Source organism: Cynoglossus semilaevis, chromosome 7, assembly GCF_000523025.1.
Source record: "Cynoglossus semilaevis isolate Cse_v1.0 chromosome 7, Cse_v1.0, whole genome shotgun sequence".
NCBI classification, from domain to species: Eukaryota; Metazoa; Chordata; class Actinopteri; order Pleuronectiformes; family Cynoglossidae; genus Cynoglossus; species Cynoglossus semilaevis.
The window spans coordinates 4,566,777-4,576,503 of record NC_024313.1 but is presented as its reverse complement, the minus strand read 5'-3'; the positions used below and the strand labels follow the sequence as shown (position 1 = coordinate 4,576,503).

General features: G+C 41.7%; 1 protein-coding gene across 2 annotated transcripts in view; it reads left to right on the top strand.

The window, feature by feature from the left end:
• LOC103380809 (steroid hormone receptor ERR2-like) overlaps positions 1–9,727 on the top strand; it is a 110,801-nt gene that overhangs the window by 26,345 nt on the left and 74,729 nt on the right. The gene's annotated exons all lie outside the window — the stretch shown is intronic.

Genomic DNA, 9,727 nt, shown 5'->3' with positions numbered 1-9,727 from the left:
GTTTATTTGTTATTTTTAAATCAACTAAAGTTATCTTTAAGTATTACCTCTTGTGAACAAATGCAGTGCTGCGGTTTGAATCCCATCCTTTCCACTGTGTTGGCAGTTCTCCATTAAACCAGCAGGTGATGCTACATAACAAACAATATTCGCTGCCTGTGTCTCATCTGCCGCCGCTGAACGATCTATAAAACGGTCCATATTTAAGGATGCAGAAACGTGACAGTTAGAATTTCTGACAGTCACAAATGTAACTTTTAGTCGGTCATTTTAGCTGAAGTCAGTGAATGGAGACATGGTTTAAATCAGTGTGTGTGTGTGTGTGAGGTTTTCACTGCTCTCATATCAAAGTGGAAAAATATAGAGGTTTTCACTGCTCTCATATAAAAAAAAACATTATTTTACTGATAAATTATTTTATTATTTCTCATTATTTGATTATAAATTAATAAATACTTATTATGCTGTCAGGTCGAACGTGTACATTATTTCCCTTTGTCAAATCAACAGTGTTTGTGGGGAGATGATGTGAGTGGTTTGGGGTCTTCATCCGTGCACACACACACACACACACACACACACACCACAGCAGTCCAAACTGTCTGGGGATTCCTAGACAGGATCCCAGACTTGACCGTCCGAGTTCACTTTTACTCCAAAAGTACTCCAGTGATTACCTCACTGCTGGGTCAGGATTTAGTGAGTCACTCTCCGGCAATTTCTCCGTCTAGAGCAACACATACACAGCAGAGGAATGCAGCGACATGTGAGGATGAAAACAGAAAACACATGGTCTGAGGCGCATGGAGGAAACGGCCGTCTTTTTCTCTGTAACGTAGCTTCGGCTCCTGCTACGTGTCCGTGTCACTGCACGGGCCTGTAACTTGTGTGTGAGTGTGTGTTCTAACAGAGCAGCTGGCTGAACTGAGAGTCTCTTTCTCTAAAGCCTTAAACACTTTTGGGGTTTTTCAAGATTTTTATCATGGTTCCACAGAGGAGGGAGAAGCGAGAGCGTCTGCCACGATAAACACAAATACAGACAGCCTGACTGCGTCAGCTTGGCCAGACAGAGTCAGACAAACCCCAAATACTAATCATCATCATCGTCCCAGATTTCCTTACTACAGCACAGTGACATGCCAGCACAGTAAAGTCTGCTTTTGTCTGGGGGTAACAAGCCGATGAGTCATTCCGAGGGACTCACTTGAGGAGGAATGCTAACAGGAGAACCCTAAAACCCACACCAGTGGAGACAATGATGCGGATGTCATGGCAATACAACTGGAATGACTCATCTGATGGGCCCAGCGTCTGTGTTAGTCATTGTTTTTTCCTAATGCATGTCCATAGGAAAGGAAGACTGCGCTGGCTAGACGATGACTTAAAGCGAGGTCACATGGCATCAGGAAAAGCTTGTCTGTCACTTTGTCATTGTCACGGCTGAGGTTTTACGACATTGCATTTTTTTTTTTTCCCGTCGTCAGTTGCATTGGTAAATCTGATTTAAATCTAGTTTTTTAGTGGGAAAATTATTAGAGGTTGAGGCCTGTTTTTCAATCAGTGTTATCATTATTCATCATTATTTTAATTTTTCATTTGGTTTTCTTCTTGTGGAAGATATCTATTTTTTTATGTTCCACCAAGGTTATGTGGTGGAAGGACACATTTTATGATTCTGTTATTAGGACGTCAGATCGGTTGTTCAGTTTTTGCTCCTTTAGTGAGATCTGCTATTATGACAATGACAGAGTTTACAGAACGACGAGGATGAGTTGGAGTCGATGGTGATGAGATTACTGCAAGGTTATGGAATTGGAATTGTAAAACGATGCTAAGTTGGTTGTGTACATGGATGAGTAAAAAATAAGGGTTTGGTATTTGGTGTTTAAAGAGTGAAAATGATCATATTTTTATGCAAAATATTTAAATTGACATCTTTCCTCTTTCTTTTACAAATCACATTTCTCTCTTTCTCTTGCTACTGCTGCTGATGTTGTTGGTTGGTCACGTGACGGCATATCGTGGCAGTGAAATGTCACTGGGGTCAAGACCGTTCACTTCACATCTGGGTCTGGAAGAGGGCGATCTGCTGAGTTAAGGCCTTTTAGAAGGCGGAGGACAAGGTGTCATTGGGCCTCGGCATGAATATGAAATAGCGACGCCCACGGTGTTGATTCCCACTCCAGACAAATAGTGTCAAAGCTTAGGCTAAACATGTTTAGCATTTCTTGATTAGTACACAGAATGAGTAAGACGGCGGCGCCCTGGGCTGTTTGTCGTGATTACTGATGCTGGAGTTTGTGTGAGTGATTGATGACAGGGGGCTGTCAGGGGTGTGGTCCAGAGGCAGCTCCACAGTACTTACAAGTTAAGTTTTCAAATGATCAGATACATTGTAGTGTGTCCGTCTCCAGCAGGGACACTGCCCCCTGCCTGTGTTAAATATATATTTTGGTGTATATGGGATGTTTGGTATCAAATTAAAACTGACTAAATGTGGGATGTTTAAACTTCCTTCACTTCATTTTTAAACTGTATCACCTAAGTAGTCAAACCTTAACTTCCTGTTTGAAGGTTGAATTTCAAACTGACCCTTAACTTCCTGTTTGAAGGTTGAATTACAAACTCTTAATCTTTCAGTTCATCCTGACTGAATTTTTACTGTAAACCAAATCATTGCTACCCCCACCCAAAAAAAATTGAACCCCCCGCCTCCTCCTCTTTATTCCCGTAAGTGGTGCAAGTTGGATAATGAGGAAATTGTTTTTTGGAATGACGGCTACGTTGGCACACATGGCAGAGAAAGTGTCAAAATATCAGGCAAAGCAGAAAGGAGCTCTGCTGGGGACGGTCCAATTAAAAACAGACGTTGGACGCTGAGTGTGTGAGGGCAAAGGTTAACGTCTCTTCTTCTATTTTGGACATGAATAGCAATAGTCCACCAATGGTTTATGACGTAATATAGATGTGTGTACACATACTGTACAAGAAGTACATGCAGTACGTGTGTGTTGGATGGCTCCTCCTGTCAGTCTTTACTGTTAGGAATCTTTAGAATCAAATATTTTTTATAAGAATGTGTAAAAAAATATTTTAACCATTTTATCCATGAGTTAATATTTAGTTTATAACATATGTTATTAACTCAGCTCTGAGTACATTTTGAATTCAACAAATGTTCAGCTGCCGTTGAAGAACTTCTAGTCTGTCTTCAACGACGTTAGCTCGTATTAAGTGTCTGGTCCTGAGCAAAAACACAGCACTGGCCTCTCTGCATGCTGGTCTGTACTGGTCTGTACTGGTCTGTACTGGTCTGTACTGGTCTGTACTGGTCTGCTCACGCTGAGTCTAGACAGGAAGTTGGTCTGTGCCAGATTAGGGATTTTTCTCCACACATGCGCACACACACACAGACACACACATGTATATTATGAGCAAGGGTGTGTGTCAAAGGTGTGAAAAAAAATAGGGGAGGGGGCAGGGGCGGCGTAGGACCACCAACCTGTTATGTGTGTGACTGAAACACAGGATCTGCTTCCTGCTCAAACATTTTCTGGGACTTTCCTCATTTGAACTGACGAGTCTGAGGAGCAGTGTGAAAAGTTCACCTCGTCCTTCCCAGGTCCAGGGGCGCAGCACATCCTGTAGTGCTCATCTAAATTAAATCGAGCCCCCACTGTTTTCATCTGTTCACCTGTAGCCCCTGCCAGACCTGGTCACGACCTCTGACCCCATGCAGATGGGTCCGCATAATAAGACACAGGCACACACGGCTAAGTGCCATCCCGGACATCTTTGATGGGTAGCTATACTGGAGCAGGAGATTTTAAAGACTGTATGTATGGGGATGTTAATGAGGTGACCTTTCGGAGCGGACGAGGGCGTGTGTGAATTTGTGTGTGTGTGTTTTGTGGGTATGGCTTTGATTGAGCTCCTAAGCGTAAATACAGGGATGAAGAGCAGTGTGCGCTCAGTGTAAACAATCCTCGTCCCCCAGTGTGCAGTTGGCCTGAGTCCAGTCACCTCCGTGACCTGCGTACAGCAGGATGGAATGTACTTTTCACTCCTCACCGGATGAATATGCATGGCCTCCTGGCCAGGAGATCAGACAGAATATGCATGGCCTCCTGGCCAGGAGATCTGGCGTTGACTATGAAGCAGGACTCAACCCAACTGTTATAAAATGATGAAGAATAGATGAAATAGCTGTAATCACAGAGCTGTGAGTTAGAGTCGACCAATGACGGCTTCCTTTAAGTCGTTATTCTACGTTTGTTTATATTCCAATTGTTTCCTATTTAACTTCACTCTGTAACTTTTCTGCAACTTGACATTTATTTATTTTATTTTAGCTCAGTTTGAGTTATATATATGATTAGCTATCTTTCTGGCTAACTTCTTAGTGAAGTTATGTTCAAACTGTGGTCATTTCTGAAATCAGTTTTAGCCTTTTTGCTAATGAACAATGTCCGTTTTTGATTGCTATTTTTGTGCTAAGTTTTCAGTTAACTGGCAGTGCCAACTAAAAAACATTTGTTAAACGTAATAATTATTCAAATGCTTAATTAGAAATAAACAAATTATTTCCACCTAAATGTTTAAATTACTTTATGACAAAATTCTTCATAAAAAGAATCACTCAGAGTAAGTTTAATAAAAGTAATAAAATCCCTCCGACTCTTCTCCTTCGCTGGGTCAGCTCAAGTCATCATCTGTTATTGGTTCAGGCCCAGAGCAGCACATAAAATATATGATGTTGACACAAACCAATCACAATACTTTTTCCATTACACAAGTTTTAAAGTCCTATTTTTAGATAACGGCCATCTCCAGCCCAGTCCTTCCTGTTGACACGGCCTGAATATATGAGCATATTTACACCTTGTCTTGGAGAATATATGACGTATGTGCACTGGCCACTGCTGCATTAACAGTATATTTCATCCCTTTCTTGGTTCCGTCTGTGAAATGGTCTCCTTCATTTCCCACATGAGTGGTTTTCTTATCATCCACACCCCCCCTCGCCTGCCCCCGGGGGCTGACTTTAAGCCGATAAAACACCCAAATATTCTGTTAAACATGGGCGGCCTCTGCCACGTGGCTGCTCCTGGCAATGCCTCCTGGGTAATTATGGTAATAACTCAGCCGTCAGTGGCGAGGCCAGAGGCCCCGGGATGATGAGGTCAGACCCCGGAGCCTGAGACGGCAGGAGCGGTTGCAGTGCAAGCGGGGCAGCGGGGTCAAGGTGAAGCTGGCGGCTCTCGCGCGGCGCTGTCCCATAAACCCTTGCTGTCACATCAGAGGCTATTGGATGTATGATGTGGACGTTCCCCCCTCCTCAACAATCCAGATGCTGATGAGCGATGATGACAAGTGTTTGAGTAGCTGGGTTATTTGTGTGGCCTGGACTGACAGACGCCAGGGCAGGTTGTTGGCAGGAAGGTCAGATTGCGCCACCATCAGGACGCTCTGTTTATTCAAACTGGAGATTACTCCTTATTGTGCAGCGATGTTAAACACCGACCTGGTTTGGAACGGCAGTAAAAGTAATTCACCTTGGTGGCGTTTGTCTTATGGTTCCCAAATATCAGATCACTGAGCAAAGACGAAGCGTCCCGGCCGTGTCTGATCCATTAGGAGTGGATCTGGTCCCGGAGACGGAGGTGTACGCCATTACTCTCAGAAATTAAAACCACTTCTTGGTATTCTCTGTATTGTCTGACTGCTTTCTCTGTGTGACAACAACATCTGCTCTGATAAATAACTGAGGAGGAAAAAGAGCCGGCTCAGATTTGTTTTTTTTTTCAAACTACTGCTGTCTCTAGGTAAAATATTTTAATTAAGTCAATTACCTGATGAGTACCTGTATTCCTCTCACGTGGAGAGTTTGTAGGACTGAGGCTGGGACTTGACAAGTGTGTGATGCACAGAAGGAGAGATGGAAAAAAACAAAAGTAAAAACCTTATCTGATGCTGTATATTTATATCTGTAATTATTTCGATTTAGCAGCGTTACCCACCTCCTCCTCCTCTTTGCCAAAACACTTTCATAAAGTCATTGGATTTTAGTTGGGTCAACTGTCAGCCTGTCATCTTGATAGAGCTGCCAGATACTTAGTCTGGCCCCTGATGGACTCAGTCTGGTTCCTGGTTCCTGGTACCAAATCCTGTGGGAGCCTGACATCGTAGTTGGCTCTTCACCACTGCTGCACATTTTTGTTGTCAAAATGTCCCAGAAATGATGCGTACGGTGGCGGTCTAAGACTTTTGCACCGTTGTACACGTCAGAAATAACACATTCAAATTCAGACAGAAGTGTTGACAGGTGGAAAGTTTAATGTCATTTTAAAAAGGAAACATCCTCGTCATTGCAGCAGAAGTCTTGGGTGTATTATTTGTCTGTGTGTGTGCGCACACGTGTGTGTGTGTGTGTGCTATGACAACGTTTGTGTGTGTGTTGCATGTGAAACCTGAGTCTCTCTTACATAACCTATATTTAGACCCGGGGTTATGGTCAATGAACAATGACAGAAACTGAATATTCCCTCATATTCTGTCCAAACGCTGATCGGGGGCAGACCACAGGAAAATGTTACTATTCCTTCACATTCTTGGCTCCTTCGCTACTTCTTCATTTCCTCCAACCTTAAAAAAAAAAAAAAAAATCCTTCTGTGCAACTCCTTCATCTGCCTGAACCGAAATCATCATAAAAAAAATTTGTTTTTGGCTCATAGAATTGCCTGAACCGAAATCATCATAAAAAAAGTTTTTATTTGTTTTTGGCTCATAGAAATTAAATGAACATTATTTTAACTGTATATTAGTGTTATATGTTTTATTAGTTAAGTTTCAACATCATTCTTTTTTTGCTCTTTTCTAAACTTAAAGCACCTTTTTACTAAAGTTTGACCGAGAGCCAGCCCTAAATATGTCGGTGTAAATGTGCGTCACCGACCAGTTATTGATGCTCACGCACTTTATTCACCCGCATGCTTCATCGAGACCCCTGACCTGCAAACAGCTATAAATATTTATTTGTGTCGACTTGTCTAAAAATAACTGTATTATAATGGAGTGGCCTGGAAAAGGTCCAGTGGAGATGTGCAGTGAGCAGCAGTCAGCATTCAGAGAGCGGCCGCCATGTCCAGAGGGCAGTGTCGAGAGGCAGACATATTGATAGCTTTGTGGTCAACGGCAGGAAAAAAAATAGTCACTTAGCGGGGGATCCTTTGGGTCCGGGATGTAATTCTGGAACAACACGGACGGAAACAAGAAGCTGGTTGGATGTGAGGCACCGCGGCTCAGCAGTGACATCACCGCACGCTGTCACTGGGTTTACACTGAAACAGTGATCCCAAGGTTGGACCTTATTAATCGTAGAAAAGGATGGGATGAAGACGTACACATGTAGAGTGTCACTTCCCAAATCATGGCTCAGTAGAAGGAAAACCTCGGTGTGTTATACATGACGAACGTCCAACCCAGAATCTGACAAATCCTCCACTCATTGGTGGATGTTCAAAGTACTTCACCTTTGGAGGGTTGAGATTCTGCATGTACTGTAATGACTTATAATAATACAAAGTATTACAATCACATTTTAACATTTCTTACTTGTTTAAATGAAATTCTTATCCAAACTGAACAATAGTAGTAGTAGCCGCAGCAGGACTCCAGGTTTACTAGTTTCAGTCATTCATAAAGAATCCAGTCATATCTCGTTACATTTTTTTAAATTAAAAGATAATCTGGAAATGTTTCAGTACAACAGGTTTGTTACTAACAGAACAAAGTCTAACCAGTGGCTTGGTATTACTGGTCCTTCATTCCTGGTACAAGAAGGTTTGGAGAGCGCTGGTTAAATTCACTAGTTTAAATTGTAACCGTTTTGTTCTTCAATTCAATTCACACATATAATATTACTATAATAATAATTATAATAATAATAATCCCTTGGAAACTTTTCACTTTTCTACTTTAACAAAAGAAAATATTTCATCCGTGAAGTTGACAGTGGTAGCAGTCGTCGTTAGGTTAATGAACGGAGCGACAGAGCGGCGAGGTGTAGTGCAACGAGGAAGTGAATAAAACATGATAGATGTTACATTAACCTGTATAATATTAGTTGACCTCAGGCAGCGCTGTGTACAGTGACATGAAGATTTGTATGTGGAGCAGCGACAGTGTGATCTGCAGGCCATCACTCTGGTCCACGGTCCACTGTCCACTGTCCACTGTCCACGGTCCACTGTCCACTGTCCACTGTCCACTGTCCACTGAAGAGTCACCCAGTTACTATAAAACCAACTGAAACACTTAACCACACTATTATACTACTATAACATACTTATACTATTCTTGATATTACTACTACTATATTATACTTTTACTAAATTATATTATTAATATATTACCATATATAAAATGCTGAAATGTAATTTTTTGTCAAAAATATATTCTGACTCTGTTCAGGTTTTATGGTAATTCTGTACCTCGTAAAAGTGACACATAATTTAAATTTAAGACATAATATGTTTAAATAAGACTTGAAAATGTTGACTTTTTGTATAATGTTATTGAGCTGGGATTTTTTTTTTTCAATTTGACCCCTGGTTATTTAAAACAGAAAATTATCTAACTGAATAGTGAAATAGAAACTTGATAGAAACATGATTAAAAAGGGAATTAAAAATTATATTTTAACTCAATTATTGGAAGCCCCTCCACCCCCCCCCCCAAATTAAAAAGGTAACTATAACGTAACATTGTTGGACTTAGGGTTTAACTATGACCATTAAAGTGTTATTTAAAAAAAAAAATTAAATAATTAATTTAAAATAACATTTTTTTTAGACCAGCAGACTATAAAGTTTTGAAATGTGTCGCTGATAAAACAAACAAACAAAAAAAAAAAATCAGTTTTTTAGGAAATCCATTCATTGACTTCCAAACCTTAAACCGAGTCACTCGTTTGACCAGCTCGTGTGACTGGTACGTCTACTTCTTCATAAATTTATAAAGTTGTCCTCCAAAGAGGTGGAGTGGAGCAGGTAAAAAAAAACAACAAAAAAAAACAAAAAACAGAAGAAGCGTGTTCTACCCGGAGACAAACAGACTCAGGCCCATCTCTGTGGCTGATGATTTTATTGCCTTCAGATTGTCTTCATTGTGTGTGCCAGTGCTGTGTGCCAGTCAATATCAAACTGTCTGCCACTCGGACTCAGTATGAGACACAAGTCTCACTCGGCAACTTGTGCCTCTCCTCCCCAATCCCTCCTTCACCCCCAGAATGCAATAAATGTCCAGCCATCATTTATTTTAATTCACTCCCCTCTCGCACAGATGAAATGGATTCGTAACCTTGTAGGACAAGGACGTGCATGCCGTCTGCCGTCAGTTGCTGAGTTATTCTCTATTCTTCTAGCATAGAAAAAAGAGAGGGAGAGAGGAAGAAGGAGGGAGAGCGAGAAAAAGGCCCAATGATGAAGAGAAATAGTCTGGCATGCAAATTGCCGGCTGCCATGTCCAATGAGAAGGCCCGCTGCAGATTGTCACCGTAGAAACTCGGGACAGAGTTAACGAAGCCCGGGCAGAGACGGGGCTTAAAAAGACAGCAGTGGAGGAAGCGAGGGAGGGAGGGGCACACGGGAGGAGGGAGGGAGGGAACGAGGGAGGAAACAGAGAGTCTGAAAAAACTCCGAGGGTGATATATTTGCCAAATCAAGG